The sequence below is a fragment of the Nannospalax galili genome, unplaced genomic scaffold, assembly GCF_000622305.1.
Source record: "Nannospalax galili isolate Female #2095 unplaced genomic scaffold, S.galili_v1.0 scaffold137, whole genome shotgun sequence".
NCBI lineage: Eukaryota > Metazoa > Chordata > Mammalia > Rodentia > Spalacidae > Nannospalax > Nannospalax galili.
In genome coordinates this window covers 2,399,166-2,417,314 of record NW_008340203.1, presented here as the reverse complement: position 1 = coordinate 2,417,314, position 18,149 = coordinate 2,399,166, and the positions used below count along the sequence as shown (strand labels likewise).

The window sequence follows — 18,149 nt, the reverse complement described above, 5'->3', positions numbered from 1 at the left end:
TCTTTTGCACCATTTAAATTGAGCCAGTCCTGGTGGTACACACCTTTAATCCCAGCAGAGGCAAGCAGATCTCTCTGAATTCTAGGCCAGCTGGGGCTACAGGGAGACCCTGTCTCAAAAAGACAAAAAAAAAAAAAAGTTAAAAAAATAAGCTGCATGTGGTGGTACACACCTTTAGTCCCAGCACTCAGGTGGCAGAGGGAGGCAGAACTCTGTGAGATCAAGGCCAGCCTGGTCTATATAGGGAGTGCCAGGCTACCTGGGGCTACAGGGAGACCCTGTCTCAAAAAGAAATAAGTAAATAATAATTTAAAATATATAAATTTGGTTTGGGGCTGGAGAGACAGCTCAGGGGTTAAGACCAGTAGTTGTTCTTGCAGAAAACCTGGGTTTGAATCCCACACCCACATTGCAGCTAACAACTGTCTGTAACTCCAGTTCCAGAGGATCCAACACCCTCTTCTGACCTCCGAGGGCATAGCAAAACACCAGTGCACTTACCTATACGTAGGCAATACACTAATAGGCATAAAATAAAAAAAATAGCCAAGCATGGTGGAACATGCCTTTAATCCTGGCACTCCGGAGGCAGAGGCAGACGGATCTCTGGGAGTTCAAGGCCAGCCTGGTCTACATAGTGAGTTCTAGGCCAGCTGGGGGCTACAGGGAGAACCTGTCTTAAAAAATCCAAATAAATAAATAAATATAATATTTTAAAAAATAGAAAATAAACTTGGCTCATGAATTTTTTTCAGGAACACATACAAGTGATTTTATGCCCTTTTCATTGCATCATGTTGAAATACCTGCCAGGGCTGGAGGATGCCTCAGTTGTTAAGAGCACTGGCTGTTCTTACAGAAGACCCAGCTTCAAATAATACCCACATAGTGGCTAACAACTGTCTGTAACTCCAGTTCTGGGGGAGGTGTCCAACACCCCCTTCTGTCCTCTTTGGGCACTGCACAACACAGGTGCACTTACATGCATGCAAGCATAATACTCATACACATAAAAAAATAAAAATTAAAAAAAATTTTAAAGTGCCTGCCTCAAGCTGGCTAGATGGCTCAGTGTGTAGAGGTGCTTGCCACCAAGCTTGGTGACCCGAGTTCCATCCCAGCGACCCACATGGTGGAAGAACGGACTCTTGAAAGTTGTTCCCTGACCTCCACATGAGCACTGTAGTTTGTATTCGTGCATTACACTCACACAAAAATAAATGTAATAAAAATATTAAAAAGAAATAAAAGTACTTGCTAAGAATATCTTTCATCACTGGTGATTGATGTTTCTTACTGGTGACTATCAAGTAGCTTGCGGGGAGATATTGATACAAACGTGTTTTTTGAGTGAAGGGACAACTACTGACAGACATAGAGCACTCAGGTGCAAATAAGAACTCAGGGCCCACACAGGTATTTGAGGTATCAGTAGGTGGGAGGCATTAGGAGAAAGGGTTTCTACTTTGGCTTCAGACCCTTGGGATGTGACTTGGCAACACGGTGGAGATGGTGCACTGATGAATAAAGTCTTCAAGAAACTATCAGGGCTGAAGAAATGGCTCAGTGATTGAGAGCACCGACTGCTCTTGCAGAAGACAGGGGTTCGAATCCCACACCCACATGTCAGCTAAAAACTATCTGTAACTCCAGTTCCAGGGGATCCGAAGCCCTCTTTTGTCCTCCGTGGGTACTGCACGCCCATGGTGCACTTACACATAAGATAAAAAATAAAATAAGAAGATATCAGTGGCTCCACGAAGAATTTTCCAGAGCTCTTCCTCTCATCCTACAGCGCCAGGATGGGGTTGCACTGCCTCAGCCTCCGAAGTGTTGGTTCTCCCCAAACCTGCGAAGAAGGCAGCGCCGTGTCCCGCCGCTCAGTGCGCAGGCGTGCGGAGGGGGCGTGGCCGTACCGCAGGGGCGTGGCCGCGGCGCGCAGGCGTCCTAGCAGCGAGTCCCTGCGGCTCAGGATGGAGGGTGAGTGAGTAAACAAGCCCCGGCCGGGTGGTGGGGCCGGGCTTCCACACCTCGCCTTCCCGGCCTGAGGGCAAGAGCGATACGGGACGAGGGGCGGGAGGAAGCGAGGGCTACACTGCCTGCCCGGCCGCGAGTAGTGCGGCGCCCTTCCCTGTCCCGAGTGAGGGGAGACCGGAGGCGACCGGGACACTCGAGCGCGGCTCCGGGGACTGAGGCGCGGCGGGGGCGGGAGCGGCGGCGTGTGGGCCGGAACGCCGCGCGGGGAGGGCGGGGGTGGGCTTCAGACCTGCGGGAACCGTCTGCCCGCGGACTCCCGGGGTCCCGGACCCTGTCACGCGGAGGCCCGGGCCGAGCTTTCGGTGGCTTTGGGACGTGTGGAGGAAGGGGTGGGTGGCAGCAAGAAGCAGGGCCCGGAAGAAGGCAAATAGTGGAAGGGGCCGAGTCCTGCGGCAACCTGGTGAACGCCTCCTTTACGTCTTCCCTTCTGACCCGCCTCTCCAGTTTGGTCGGGATTGCGATGCTTCAACTCACCCCCGTCCCCCATTCCTGTTCCTCCTGGTCTCCTCTGGGGACCCAAATGATACAAATGGCCCTGAAGCAAAACGCAAGGTGTTGTAGTCAGGACACCTTGCAGTTGTCAGGAAGTAAATGTGAAACAAACTTTTATTTCGGTAAGTTGTTGAGGGGGTGTGGGGAAGGAAGAGAATGGGTGGGCAAGTGGGGAGAATATGGAAGGTGGACTTTGAGATTTGTAAACAGTAGCAGCAGCTCCAAGTACGGAGTCTAGTGTTGGGGAAAAAGAACTAAGGAATACAAACAGTTTAGTATGCACAAGGATGACATTTAAAGTGTAGGTTCCTTTCTGGACATTTGCTACGTGATGCCAAGAAATAGAATGTCCTCCACCCATTGATTTTAAGAAAAGGAAAAGGTATTAAATGAACTTTCCAGCCGAGGTGTTAACTCTCCATTGGAGGTTTCTTTGCGGAACCTCTTTTCAGCCTTGGAAACCCAAGCGTGACACAGAAAAAAGATGAACTGCTTCCTTGAGTAGGTGCACATTAGGAGATAAGTACTCAAAATAAATAGATAAGTAGATAAACAACTTGGAATCTGGTTGTGGTGGTGGAAGCCTGTAATCCCAGCCTCGGCATTGCCAAACACTCTCAAAACAATAGAAATATGTAAACATGGAAGAAATCTGTGTTTATAAAAATGCAATGATGTATCCAGGCGTGGTCCCGCACGCCTGTAGTCCCAGCACTTGGGAGGCAGAGGCAGGCAGATCTCTGTGAGTTCAAAGCCAGCCTGGTCTACATAGTTCCAGGACAGCTGGGGCTACAGGGAGACCCTGTCTCAAAAAGACCAAAAAAAAAAAAAAAAGAAAGAAAAAAAAGCAATGATGTTATTGTCAAGATTTATGCTTGGTATATGTATCACAGTGTGAATCCACTCTCCAAAAAGCAGGGATGTTTGTGTGTTTTACTCAGTGATGTACCCTGAGCACTAAAAACAGTACCCAGCATGTAGTGAGTGCTTTATACACATTTTTGGAGTCAATAAATAATGAGAAAATGTATGAGACTGGGAATCAGTACATCTGGATCCTAATTCTGCCACTAACAGAGTACTTGTAGATCTGTCACATAAAACTTGAACCTAAAGCACAGCTTTAAAACTCTGATGTGCAAAGTACCTTTTCATTATGATTTTTACATTCATGCCCTGTGAAACAGCTCTAGAATAAGGAGCCTGGAATTAAAACTGAAATTTTACTCTCAAGAAGACTTTAAAGCCTTGGTGGTGTTGCACATCTTTAATCCCAGCACTCAGGAGTCAGAGGCAGGTGGATCTCTGAATTCGAGGCCAGTGTGGTCTCCATAGCGAATCCAGGCCAGCTGTGGCTACAGAGAGACCTTGTCTCAAGGAAAGACCAAAGGAAAAAAAGTTTAAGAAGGAAAAGGTGAGGCCTACTATACAGTGCAGTGGTGTACATACGGTGCTTGTCCAGCATTTGTGAGGATTCCACGGGGTTACATCTCCAGCATCCCCATATCTATGCTCCCTCCCCCTCCGAAAAAAAGGGAAAACATGAGAAATATAGTCAGGCCTAGATTTTCTATACTTGGCTTTGAATTAGTATAGCATTAAAGGCTTTTTAAACAGTTTTATTTTTTTTGTGTGTTTAAGTATTTTGCCTGTACAACATGAGCAATGCCTTTGGAGATCAGAAGAGGGCATCAGATACCCTGAAAGTGGAGTTACAGACAGTTATTAGCTGCCATGTAGGTGCTAGGAACTAAACCTGGGTCCTCTGGAAGAGCAACCAGTGCTCTTAACCACTGAACCATCTCTCTAGCCCCTAAAAAGCCTTTAAAAAAATGATTTCAGGGTAAGCTGGGGAGACAGTTCAGTGGAGAAAGTGCTTTCTGTGTAAACATGAGGATCTGAGTTTGGATTCCAAGAATTTATGTAAAAGGTGTGGTGGTGCACAAATGTAACCCCAGCACTCGGCGGGTGCGGGGGGCGGGGAACGACAGGTTGAGACCCTTGGTCAACCAGTCCAGCTGAAACTGGTGAACTCCAGGTTTACTGAGAGAGACCTTTTCTTAAAAATAAAGATGGGAACTGGAGAGATGGCTTAGTGGTTTAGAGCACTGACTGCTTTTGTAGAGGACCTGGGTTCTATTCCCAGCACTCACATGGCGGCTAACAATTGTAATTCCAGTTTCAGGGGAATCCAACACCTTCTTCTGACCTCCTTGGGCATTACACTACATGGGTGCACTTAAACACATGCAGGCAGTACACTCATACACCAAAAACAAGTTTAAAAAAAATTAATTTGGAGAGCAATTGAGGAAGACATCCGATGCCAGCCTCTGGCCTCTGCACTTGCATGCCTCAGCTTGCACACTTGGCATGCACACAATGGTTTAAGGGATGGGGTGTAATTCAGTGGTAAAGCACTTGTCTCGAGTGCGCACAGCCCTAGATTCAATCCCAACACTACAAAAAGAAAAAAATAAAAATAAATATTTTTCTTAGTATTAATTTCATCTGTTTAATTCTTGGAATTTGCAACCTGGCTTCCTTAGTCCTTGTCTTTGGTCTGTGTCTTGATTATGAAATACTGTTTGGAGAGTTGGCTCAGTGGGTAAGAGTGCTATGTATGCTATGCAAGCATGAGGACTTGAATTCAAATCACCAGCACCTATTTAAAAGGGATGGGGGCTAGAGAGATGGCTCAGTGGTTAAAATCACTGACTTCTTGCAGAAGACCCGGGTTTGAATCCCAGCGCCCACATGGCAGCTAACAACTGTCCATAATTTCATTTCTAGGAGATCCAACAGCCTCTTCTGACCTCTGTGGGCATTGTAGGACATGGGTGCACTTATATACATGCAAGCAATATACTCATACACATAAAATAAAAATATTAAAAAAAAAAAAAAGCCAGGGATGGCCTCCCATGCCTGTAACCCTAGCATTGGGAGGAGGGGAACATTCTGATCCTGGGAGCTTTTGGGTCCGCCAACCCAGCCAAAATTATGAGCTCCAAGTTCATTAAGAGACTGTGTCTCAGGGCACTAAGGCAAAAAGTGACATAGCACGACGCCTAATGTCTTCCTCTGGCCTCCACATGCACCTGTATTCACATGCATACACAATACGCATCCCACGCAAAATTTATGAAACATCACATTTCCTTGAGGTTTCTTTTAATTTCTTTTTTTAAAAAATACTTCATTATTTTTATTTTATGTGTATGTGTGACTTGCCTGCATGTAGGTAAGTGCACCCATGTAGTGCCGTGCCCTCGGAGGACAGAAGAGGCTGTTGGATCCCCTGGAACTGGAGTTATGGGCAGTTGTTAGCTGCCATGTGGGTGCTGGGATTTGAACCCGGGTCTTCTGCAAGAACAACCAGTGTTCTTAACTACTGAGCCATCTCTCCAGCCCCTCTTAATTTCTAAAAATTAATTTAGTGTGTATATGTGTGTGCTCATGTGAATATATGTGTGTGTGTACACACCACAGTACACGTGTGGAGAGCAGAGGACAACTTTCGGGAATTGGTTCTCTCCTTCCACCATATGAGTCCTGGCAATTGAACTCAGGTCATCGGGCTTGGAGCAAACGTTTTATTCTCTGAACCATCTTGACAGCTTTGTCACTGAGAATTTTTTTAATTTTTTTTTTTTTTTTTTGAGACAGTGTCCCATGTGTTAAGGCTGGCTTTGAACTCCAGATCCTCTTGGTTTCACTTCTTGAGTGTTGGAGTTACAGGAATGTTTTACCACATCTGGCTCATTGTGTGTTTTTTTTTAATTATTATTTTTATGTGTATGCATGTATTGCCTGCATGTAGGTAAGTGCACCTGTGTCGTGCAATGCCCTCGGAGATTGGAAAACTGTCGGATCTTCTAGAACTGGAGTTATAGACAGTTGTTAGCTGCCATGTAGGTGCTGGGAAATTGAACCTGGGTCCTCTGCAAGAACAATCAGTGCTCTTAACTGCTGAGCCATCTCTCCAGTCCCTAGGATTTATTTATTGATTTATTTATTTATTTATTAATTTTTTTTTTGGTTTTAGTTTTTACGAGTTTTGGGGTTTTTTTTTTTTTTTGTTCTTACTAAGACAGGGTCTCCCTAGCCCCAGCTGTCCTGGATCTCAGATCTGCCTGCCTCTGCTTTCCGAATGCTGGGATCAGAGGCGTGTGCCACCATGCCCTTAGTTTTTGCTTGTATGTATTTATTGTGTGTGTCAGGGTAGAGAATAACTCGCAGGAATTCTTTCCTTCTACTATGTGGACCCCAGGGATCGAATTCAGGTCATCATGTTTGACAGCAAGCACCTTACCCACTGACTCATGCCACAGGGCCCCTCGGATTGTTTTAAAAGTTTTTGCTTAGTTCACTAACAAGGAAACATCATATTCTACTTAGAATTGTTAGAACACAGGCCTGCACCTTTAGGCCTGATCCTATAGCCTGGGTTAGGCCATGCCTTCCCTGCAGCTTTCTTTGGGATATGGTGTCTGGCTCCTTGTCACATATGCTGTGCTGAACTAAATTACATGATGTGAAACTTCCTACTACCCTTATAAGTATAAAAAGTCAGGCCTGGGCCTGGAGAGATGGCTCAGCAGTTAATAGTCCTTTGCTCTTGCAAAGGACTCAGGTTTAATTCCAAGCACCCTCCTGATGGCTGACCCCTGTCTGTAGCTCCAGGTCCAGGGGATCCAACACCCACTTCCTCGCCTCAGTGGGCATTTCACAACTTGGGTACAGGCATACCCTCATACACATAAAAGTAATAAATATTTTTAAAAGTCAGACCTTTCCTTTGTTCTTGGGATTGGTCTGAAATTCCTCAGGGAGACTGCTTAGGGATTTGGTTCAGAGATGAAGGCTGCTCTCTAAAGAGACTCCTTTGCCCCCCCCACCCTCCCCTCATCCCCCATCCCTCTCATGGTGGCTATGACTCTCCCTCTCCCTGTCTCTTACTGGCCTGGAGCTCATAGAGAGCTACATGTTTCTGCCTCCTGAGTGCTTTTCTCTCACTCTGAATCTCTTTTCCAGACTTAAAAGAGAAGCCTCTCTTTAAGGCCCCATTGTGTTTGGACCTCCATGTATTGTCTCTATTGTTCTCCTTTCTACCTTGAGGCCCTTTCATTATAATAAACCTCATTGAAGGGAATTGTATCAGCTTCCTTTGTGGAGAGACTGCTGCTCTGTCATCTTTAAACCAAAAGAAAAAAAAGACAGGAAAAAACTCAAATCCATTTAGGTAATTGTGCCAGATAGGTTCAAGGGGAGAATTCAGAAAAGAAAGTCTGGTAGGGGCTGTAGGTCAGTGGTAGTGCTTCTCTCACATGTGCAAGGCCCTGGGTTTGATCTCCAGCACTGTGAAAAACAAATGAGAAATCCAACCCTGCTTTTAGGGAATTCTTCCATTCTGGAAAGTCCCAGCTTATGTTGTTTTCTTTTGTCCACATTGTGTGTAAGGTTCTTGCCTTTAGTCTGTCAGTAGGTTAGTCTATCAGTAGGTCATCAGCTGGGACTCCAGTACTGAAAACCCTAAAGTCATGAGTTATTTAACTGTTAGGTAGAATTTGGTGCCTCTGGTATGTTATTCTCTGATTCATTTCCTCTAATACTTTGATTTAAAATAGTCTGAAGAGTCTTGTTTTTATTGAATGATATTAAACAGTCACTAAACATTAAACTTCATGCTGATGTAGTACAAAACCAGTGGAGGCAGGGCTCTGGCTTCTGTAGGAGGCTTCTCAATCAGCAGTGTACATCTCAAAGCCAGCATTTTCCTCAGATCTTCTAGACACCCCCCCAACTAACCCTTCTTTGATATTTGTCTCTATTTGCCTCCATTATAAATGACCTAATTCTAATGAACATTAGAAAATAGTTAGAATTTTAAAAAATACTTTATTTTTATTTTATGTGTATGTATGTATTGCCTTCATGTAGGTAAGTGCACCCATGTCCTGCAGTGCCGGAGGAGGACAGAAGAGGCTATCAGATCCCCTGGAACTGGAGTTACAGACAGTTGTTGGCTGCTATGTGGGTGCTGGGATTCGAACCCGAGTCTTCTGCAAGAACAGCCAGTGTTCTTAACTGCTGAGCCATATTTCCAGCTCCAGTGTTTGAATTTTTAAGTTAAAATTTGGGTTCATGACAAACTAGGCATGGTAGCACATGCCTGTAATCCCATTACTCAGAAGGTGGAGGCAGGAGGATCAGTACTTCATGGTCATCCTTGACTACATAGCAAGTGTGAGGTGAAGTCGGGTACAGGAGACCCTGTGTTTTGGTTTTTTTTTTTGTTTTTTGTTTTTTTTTGAGACAGGGTCTCCCTGTAGCACCAGCTGACCTACCTGGAACTTGCTATATAGACCAGGCTGGGCTTGAACTCACAGGAGATCCGCCTGCCTCTGAGGTGCTGGGATCAGAGGCATGTGCCACAATGCCCAAGACCCTGTTTTTAAAAAGGTCACAGGACTGGAGAGATGATTCAGTGCTTAAGAGCACTGGCTGCTCTTGCAAAGGACCCAGGTTCAGTTCCTAGCACCCATATGGTGGTTAATAATCGTCCATAACTCCAGTTCTAAGGGGTCAGACTCTTCTGGCCACTGCAGACACGGCACAATGCTGTGCATACATACATGCAGATGAAACACTCATGCACATAAAATAAAAATAAATACACCAGAAAAAAAAAAGTTTTTAGAGGTCACAGTAGATTCCCGGTAGTAAAGTTCTTTCCGGTTATATAGTACTTGGAGGCTAAACCTTATGCTGTATAATACCTTGGAGAAGTAGAAAGGTGTCATGTGGCTAGCCTTCTGACATTACAACATGACACTGTCATCTACAAATGCATTGGATTGCATTCATAACTATTCTGGCATGCATGCAACCTTTGGGCCACAGCATGGATACATCTGGATAAGTTGTTAAATGCTTGCTACCTGGCGTGGTGGTGCACAACTTTAAATCCAGCATCCTAGCACTTGGGAGGCAAAGGCAGGTGATCTTGGAAATTTAGGCCAGCCTAGTCTACATAGGGAATTCCAGGGCAAGTTAGGCTACGTAGTGAGACCCTATCTCCAGAAAGAAAAAAAAAAAGTGCTTACTCTCCTAATTGGAGGTTCTGACCTGCTGTGTACCCTGCCACAGGACTGACTCTAATAAGACTCTTGATGAAATTGAGCCTTACCAGAGTGACTCCATTATGTGTTACTAGGGCTCTGTTCTGGGTAGGTCTAGCCCAACCTTCTCATTTCCACTGTGAGTTGAAAATGAATCTAGTGCTGTCTACCTCTAAAGCCTTTCTTACTCTGCTTACTGGTAAAATTATTAAAAAGTAGTAACAATGCTGAACTCCTAAGACAAGCTGTTTCTGCAGATGCTTTTATGTAGATGAAACAATTTTGTAGTTTTATATGAACTTTTACATTCTAATCTAAATCTCTGAGGAAGGAAATTATTAAATGTTTAATTCCCTCATAATTTCAGTGTTTTTCCAGCCAGGTCTGTGGCACACACCAGTAATCTCAGCCCTGGGGAAGTAGAGGTAGTGGAATCTACAGTTTAAGGTCAGCCTTAAGCTACATGAGACCTTATCTCAAAAACAACAGTGCTAGGGGGACAGCTTAGTTGGTAAAGTGATTTCCTGGTGAACATGAGAAACTAGGTTTCATCCCCAGCACCCACATCAAAAAGCTGGGTGTAGAGACTGTAGAGGTGGCTCAGCAGTTCAGAGCATTTGCTGTTCTGCTCATGTAGAGGGTAGAGTTTAGTTTCCAGCACCCTTATCACCCTGTAACACCAGCTCCAGGGGATTTGACACCGTTTTCCGGCTTCTACAGGCACATGCATATACACACAGAGATATACCCAAATTAAAAATAAATATTAAATAGGAAAACTCAAAATTCTGGGTATCGTGGTGTGGTTTGTAGTCCCAGTGCTGGGGAGGTGGAGATAGGTGGGTTCCTGGGGCTCCCATGCCAGCCAGCCCAGCTTAATTGAGGAGTTTCAAGTCAGTAGAGACCTTGTCTCAATAAAACAAGATTGATGGCACTCAAGGTTGACCTCTCTCCTGCACATGCATGTACATAGACACACACACAAACATGAAATAAATAAAATGTTATTTTTTTAAACGTTAATTTTTTAGAGCTAGAGACATAGTTCAGTGGTTAAGAGCACTGACTGCTCTTACAGAGGACCCGAGTTCAATTCTCAGCACCCACATGCAGCTAACAGCCATCAGTAACTCCAGTTCCAGGGGATCCAATGCCCTTTACTGGCCTCTGCAGACACTGCATGCATGTGTTGCACTTATATATGTGTAGACAAAACACTCAAAAATAAGTAAAATATAATAAAATTTAAATTTCTATACAATAGAGGCTGGAGAGATGGTTCAGAGGTTTAAGAGCATTGGCTGCTCTTGCAGAGAACCTGGGTTAATTTCCCAGCACCCACATGGCAACTCACAACCACCTCTAACTTCAGTTCCAGGGGATCTAATGACCTCTTCTGACCTCTGAGGGCACTAGGCCTGCACATAGTTTATGTACATGTTTATAGGCAAGCATTCATACTCATAAAAATAACTCTTTAGGGGATGGAGAGATGGCTCAGCAATTAAGAACACTGGCTGTTCTTGCAGAAGACCCGGGTTCAAATCCCAGCACCCACATGGCATCTAAAAACTGTCCGTAACTCCAGTTCCAGGGGATTCGACAGCCTCTTCTGTCCTCTGAGGACATTGCACGACACAGGTGCACTTACCAACATGCAGGCAACACACACACGTAAAAATAATAAAATATTAAAAAAAATAACTCGAAATTTGTGTACAATAAATCTGAGGCTAGAGAGATGGCTCAGTGGTTAAGAACATTAGCTGCTCTTGCAGAGGATCTGGGCTCAGTTCCCAGCACCCACATAGTGACTCGTAGTGGATTGGTTGCCCTCCTCTGACTTCTGTGGGCAACAGGTTTATATAGCTACATGTAGGCACTCCCATAAAATAAATCTTAAAAAATAATTGCCAGGCATGGTGGCACATGCCTTTAATCTCAGCACTTGGGAGGCAGAGACAGGCAGATCTCTTGAGTTCAAGGCCAGCCTGGTCTACATAGTTCCAGGTCAGCTGGGGCTACAGGGAGACCCTGTCTCAAAAAATAATAATAGTAATAATTCAGGGCTGGAGAGATGGCTCAGCAGTTAAGAGGACTGACTGCTTTTGTAGAGGACCTGGATTTGATTCCCAGCACCCACACAGTGGCTAACAACCATCTGTAACTCCAGTTGGAGGGTATCCAATGCCCTCTTCTGATCTCAGGCATCAAACGACATGGGTGCACCTACCTACTTGCAAGCAATACACTCATATACATAAAAATAATAAATATATATATTTTTTTGAGATAGGGTCTCCCTGTATCCCCACCTGGCCTGGATCTCACTATATAGACCAGGCTGGCCTTGAACTCACAGTGATCCGCCTGCCTCTGCCTCCCAAGTGCTGAGATTAAGGGCCTGTGCCACTATGCCTGGTTAAATAAAATATTTTTAAAAATAAAATCATCCACTTTATGTATAGTGAGTTTTCATGAGTATATGGTCACATAGCTATCTTTGCAACCAAAGAAAGAGCATTTCCCACTCCAGGAAAGTTCTCTTACTTTCCTTCCCATCTCATTCCTTATTCTACCCCACCTTCGATCAGCTTTCTATCACCCATTTTATTCTTTCCAGAATCATTCTTAGCAAGTAGAGTCAAGCAATATGTAGAGGTTTTGTCTGATTCTTTCACTTAGCATAATGCTTTTGAGATATGCCCATCCCCTTACTGTTGCTAGCATTCCATTGTGCATACACTGCATCTTTTTAATTTTTATTTTTTGAGATGGGGTCTCCCTCTAGTCCCAGCTGGCCTGGACCTTACTATGTAGACCAGGCTGACCTTGATCTCACAGAGGTCTGCCTGCCTCTGCCTCCTGAGTGCTGGGATTAAAGGTGTGTGCCACTATGCCTGGCAAACTACATTGTTTTTTGAAAAGTTTTAAAATGTTTTGCCTTTAAGTGTACCACATAACATGCCTGGTATTCATGGAAGTCAAAAGAGGGTATAGGACCTTCCTGGAATTGGAGTTAAGGATGGTTGTTAGCCACTTTATGGGTGCTGGGAACTGAACCCGGCTCCTCTAGAAGAGCAGTAGTAAGCACTTTTCACCACTGAGCCATCTCTCCAGCCCCTCCTTATGGTTTTTAATGTGCAGTTTTCCCAGTGATAAACGATGCTGAGTCTTTTGTCATCTGTTTATACTTCCACTCTCTTTATCAGGCTATTTATCTCACAGAGTTATTGGAATTAATTATGTGAAGTCTTAATCCCCAAACAGCATATGTTTGGGAGTTTGTCTTTAGTGTACAAATGGACATGATGGAAGGCCCCTTAGTACTTAATAGAGTATAAGTGTTGACTGGCTTGTGTAAATACTAAATCTGTGTGCCACCTCCTTTACCTAAGATAGATGACCCATTTCTCTCGAAATCTGTTCCAAATGCTGGGTTGTTTGCTTTATTTTCTTGGCTTTATTATGGTATCCTTTGGTTCAGATCCAGTTGCCCTGATATCACAGAGTTGTACTTGAGCATTTATTTCAGCCTTGTCTATAGTATGTCTCTCTCTTCTCCAATCTGTGGGGAATAGCCAAATGCTAAATAAACTTTTAGAGACATGGAAGACCCATTATAAAGCCAAGTGAAATAAATATTGGTTCATGGACACACAAGATTCAAATGTCACTTTCATTATAAAAGGAAGTGTGGTTTATTTTGCATGGTGACTTGTTAAAACTCAATGGCATTTTCATGTATGTGGATGTACTCATCTGGCCAAATAAAACACTCAAGAGAAATGACAAGTGGTGCCATTAATCGTTGGACTGTTGTGTTACTGTCATCTCTCTCGACAGACTGTAGGAGATAGCATTCAGTTATGACTCCTTCCTTTAATGAAAATATTGGTTTTTTTTTTTTGTGGCCATTTCCCTAAGAAAGCTAAACACACCACTACCACTACCAGCAACTGCAGCTGTGGGTTGAGTACGTCTTTACCATTTACTAATCTTCAGTTTCAGTTGGATAGAGGAATCTGTTCTAAGCTTACTATTTCAAACAGTGGTGCACACTTGTAATTGCTGCACTTGGGAGCCTGACCCAGAAGGATCTTGAGTTCGAAGCCAGCTTGGGCTGCTCAGCAAGACCTGTCTGATTAAAAAAAGGGGGTGGGAGCAAAGGTGGCTGAGGGAGAAATGCAGTGAGAAGGGCTGCTGACTAGAACTCCTCATAAGGGAGGCTGTGGTGTCTCATTATATTGTAATTTATAGCATTTAGGTCATTTGGGTCCCAGGAAGGATAGCCTAAGGTTTTTGAGTTGGCTGATTCTGTCTGTGGTTTGAAATCCTTTTTCATTTCCTGGAGTAGGCTGTTACTTTTTATTCTGGGCAGAAGTGATAGAGCAGAAGCCATGTGTGGTGGTCACACCTATGATCACTGTACTCCAGGAAGGTGGAGATAGGAGGACCAGGAATTCAATGTCATCCTCAGCTACTTAGGCAGTGCAAGGCTGACCTGGGCTACATGAGACCCTGTCTCAGAAACAAAACCCCAAAAAAGTAGAATAGCTTAGGGTGTTAGTAGTTAAGAAGCAGGCATAATCCACCTATCTTAAAAGTGATCCTGAAGTAAATTGCTTCAAGAAATTAGATGGTGAAGATTTTAGATGGGGAACTTTAGGTTGTCATTAGTATGTCCATTATCCAAGTGGAGATGAAAGAAACTCAAATGAAAAAAATGTGGGTTGCAGGACATGGTGGTTCATACCTTTAATCCTAGCAGTCAGGAGGCAGAGCACCCAGATCTCTCTGAGCTCCAGGACAGCCAGGGTTACATACTGAGAACCTGTCTCAAGCAAACAAGCAAGCAAGCAAACAAAAAGGTCATCTTGAAAAAAATCTTAAATTTTAGCTCTAGAGGGCCTGTGGTGAACTTACGGGCAATGAAGGAATCACATGTAAAATCTTTAGGTAAACATTATCAACTTTAAGTAATTGTGCTTGGGGCTAGAGAGATAGCTCAGTGGTTAAAAGTGCATGCTATGCTTCCAGAGAACACGAGTTCAGGTCCCTCACAGCATCCACTTCCAACTCCTTGGACTCCAGCTCCCTCTTCTGGCCTCCACAGCCACTGCACCGCATGGACATGCACAAATGCACACATCAGACATCCATACAAATGATTAAAAATAAATAAAAATAAGAAAACTTTAAAATAATTTTGTCTGCTGTTATACATAAAATAGTATTAAATCACTTACTAATATTACGTGTGCTGGTGTGCATCTCTTTAATCCTGCTACTTAAAATTTTTGTTTTTATTTTATGTGTATGAGTATTTTTTAAAATATTTATTATATTTAAGCCAGGCATGGTGGCGCACGCCTTTAATACCAGCACCTTTAATCCCAGCACGGCTTTAATCCCAGAGGCAGGCAGATCTCTGTGAGTTTAAGGCCATCCTGGTCTACATAGTGAGTTTCAGGACAGCTGGGGCTACAGGGAGACCTTGTCTCAAAAAGACCAAAAAAAAAAAAATTATTATTTTTAAGCCGGGTGTGGTGGCACACACCTTTAATCCCAGCACTCAGGAGGCAGAGGCAGGCGGATCTCTGTGAGTTCAAGGCCAGGCCGGTCTACATAGTGAGTTCCAGGACAGCTGGGGCTACAGGGAGACCTGGTCTAAAAAAGACCCCCCTGCAAAATGATTTATTTTATGTGTATGAGTATATTGCCTGCATGTGTGTGAGTGCACCCATGTCATGCAGTGCTGCGGAGGTCAGAAGAGGGCTTCAGATTCCCCTGGAACTGGAGTTAAGGATGGTTCAGAGCCACCATGTGGGCGCTTGGAATCTAACCCGGGTCCTCTGCAAGAGCAGTCAGTGCTCTTAACCACTGAGCCATCTCTCCAGCCCCATGTGTATGAGTATTTTGCCTGCATGTATATAAATGCACCATGTGCGTGCAGTGCCCTCAGAGGAGGGCATTGGATCCCTTGGAACTGGAGTTACCAATGGTTGTTAGACGCCATGTGGGTGCTGGGAACCAAAATCTGGTCCTTTGCAAGATCAGCCAGGGCTCTTAAACAAAGAACCATTGTCTCCAGTCCCTTTTTTTAACTGCATTTTTTGAGACAGGACCTCATGTGGCCTAAGCCTCCAAGTAGCCAGTAATGACCCTGAACTTTCATCTTCTTCTACCTCCAAGTATGTCACCAGTTTTGTGTAGTGCTAGATATTGAACCTAGGGTTTCTGTGCATGCTGGGCACATACTACCAACTGAGCTACATTTCCAGCCCCATAAATAGTTTTATCATTCAAAAAGAATTCCCATTTTGGTCCTATTTCATATAGAAGTAAAGAAATACTTAAAAGATGTAAGAGGAAGAAAGATTATGTAATTTGGAAATTTTTTTTTTCTGAGATAGCATCTTGCTGTTCACCCCAGATTGACCTTGAAGTACTGATCATCCTTCCTCAGCCTCCTGAGTGCTGAGATTATAAATGTATGGGGCCTGCAAGGTGGCTCATCAGGTAAGGCACATGCAGCCAAGCCTCAGTCAATCTGCTGGACCCATGTGGTGAAAGGAGAGATGGACTCGCAGATGTGTACCGCCTAGCTGGGGTATCTACTTAATTTTAAAACCACTTTCAGTTCAAAATATCCCCTCCCCCACCTCTTTCCCAGCAGTCCCAGAGCTCCTGGGTTTCAAGTGATCCTCTTGCAAAGAAAAAAAGAAAAGAAGTGATCCTTTTGCCTCTGTCTCTTGAGTAGCTCAAACAGGTGGTTGCCCCTCACAGGCTGGGATTCACAGTAGCTTTTGTTTTGTTTATTCCCTTCCCCCAAAATGCAGTGTTTAACTCAGGGAATTTGTTTTTTAGGCTTGAGTCACTTGATTTGGGTACATTGTAGAGAATCTCTCTGCTGCTTTGCTTTTCCTCCTCCTCTTTTCCCTTAAATTTAAAAGCTGGTCATGGTGGGTATACCTGTAGTCCCAGGTGCTTAGGAGGACTGTGGGAGGCTTATAAGCAACTTGCTTAGGGTGTCAGGTAGCATATCAGACCCCATCTCAACAAACAACAGAAACTAAAGCTGGGTATAGTAGTGGGCACCTAAAATCCTAGCACTTCTGAGACTGAGGCAGACGAATCAGAAGTTAAAAGCCAACCTGGATTACATAGTGGGTTCAGAACCAACCTGGGCTGTATGAGACCCTGTGTCAAAACAAAAACAAAAATTAAAAACAGGCAGAGCATGGTGGCACATACCTTTAATCCCAGGAGTCAGAGGCAAACTCTCTGAGTTTGAGGCCAGATAGTCAACAAGTTCCAGGCCAGCCAGGCTTACATACTAAGACTTTGTCTCATCAATAACAAAAGCAAACAAGCCTGCAACTCTAGTATCTTTTTTTTTTTTTTTCAGTCTCTTTGAGACAGGGTCTCCTTGTAGCCCCAGCTGTCCTGGAACTCACTATATAGACCAGGCTGGCCTCGAACTCACAAAGATCCGCCTGCCTCTGCCTCCCAAGTGCTGGGATTAAAGGCGTGTGCCACCACTCCCGGCTTATTTTGTATTTTTAAAAATATTTATTTATTTTTTATGTGTATGAGTATACTGCCTGCATGCTAGTGCACCTGTGTCATGTAATGCCATGGAGGTCAGAAGAGACTGTCAGATCCCCTGGAACTGGAGTTAAGGACAGTTTGTAGCTGCCATGTGGGTGCTGGGAATTGAACCTGGGTCCTCTGCAAGAGCAGTCAACCTCTGAGCCATCTCTCCAGCCCCTCTATTTTGTATTTTTGTTTATTATTTTTATATGTATGAGTGTTTTGCCTGCATATGTGTAAGTGTACCCATGTCATGCAGTGCCCGAGGAGGTCAGAAGAGGGCATCGAATCTCCTGAAACTGGAGTTATGAATGGTTTTGGCCACCATGTGAGTGCTGGGACTCAAACCTGGGTCTTCTGCAAAAGCAGCTAGTGCTCTTAACCGCAGAGCCATCTCTCCAGGCCCAAAACTCTAGTATCCATTTTGAATTTTAGCTCTTCATGGCTCCTTGAAATGTTTTTTGAAACTTAAAATGTTAGAGGAAGTGACTAAAAGTAGTTCTTTTAAACAACTAGCTAATTCAGAGTAAAAACATCAATTTTATTGAATTCTACATACATTTAATGTTTTAGGCCTACCTGCTGGCTAGGCTTAGAAATTTGGTGAGAAAAAAAAAAGGAGTATTTGAGGGGCTGGAGAGATGGCACTGGTTGCTCTTGCAGAGGATTCCCAGCACCCACGTGGTGGCTAACAACCATTGGTAACTCCAGTTCCAGGGGATCCAATGCCCTCTTCTGACCTCAATAGGCATTGCCCTTACGTATGTGCAGGCAATACACTCATACACATAAAATAAAAATAATAAGTAAAAAAATTTTCAATTACCTTTGTATTAATTATTTGAATATTTCATGTGAGCAACCAATGTGTCTTTTCACAAAATAGTAGATTTTATTTTC

General features: G+C 44.0%; 1 protein-coding gene across 2 annotated transcripts in view; it reads left to right on the top strand.

The window, feature by feature from the left end:
* The first annotated feature begins 1,909 nt into the window (after nucleotides 1-1,909).
* The window catches only part of Ezh1 (enhancer of zeste 1 polycomb repressive complex 2 subunit), a 52,550-nt gene continuing 36,310 nt past the window's right edge, over nucleotides 1,910-18,149 (top strand). For both annotated transcript variants that reach the window (XM_008835330.3, XM_008835328.3), the window contains exon 1: nucleotides 1,910-1,980. The gene's annotated coding sequence lies outside the window, so the exon portion shown is untranslated. The remainder of the gene's footprint in view (nucleotides 1,981-18,149) is intronic.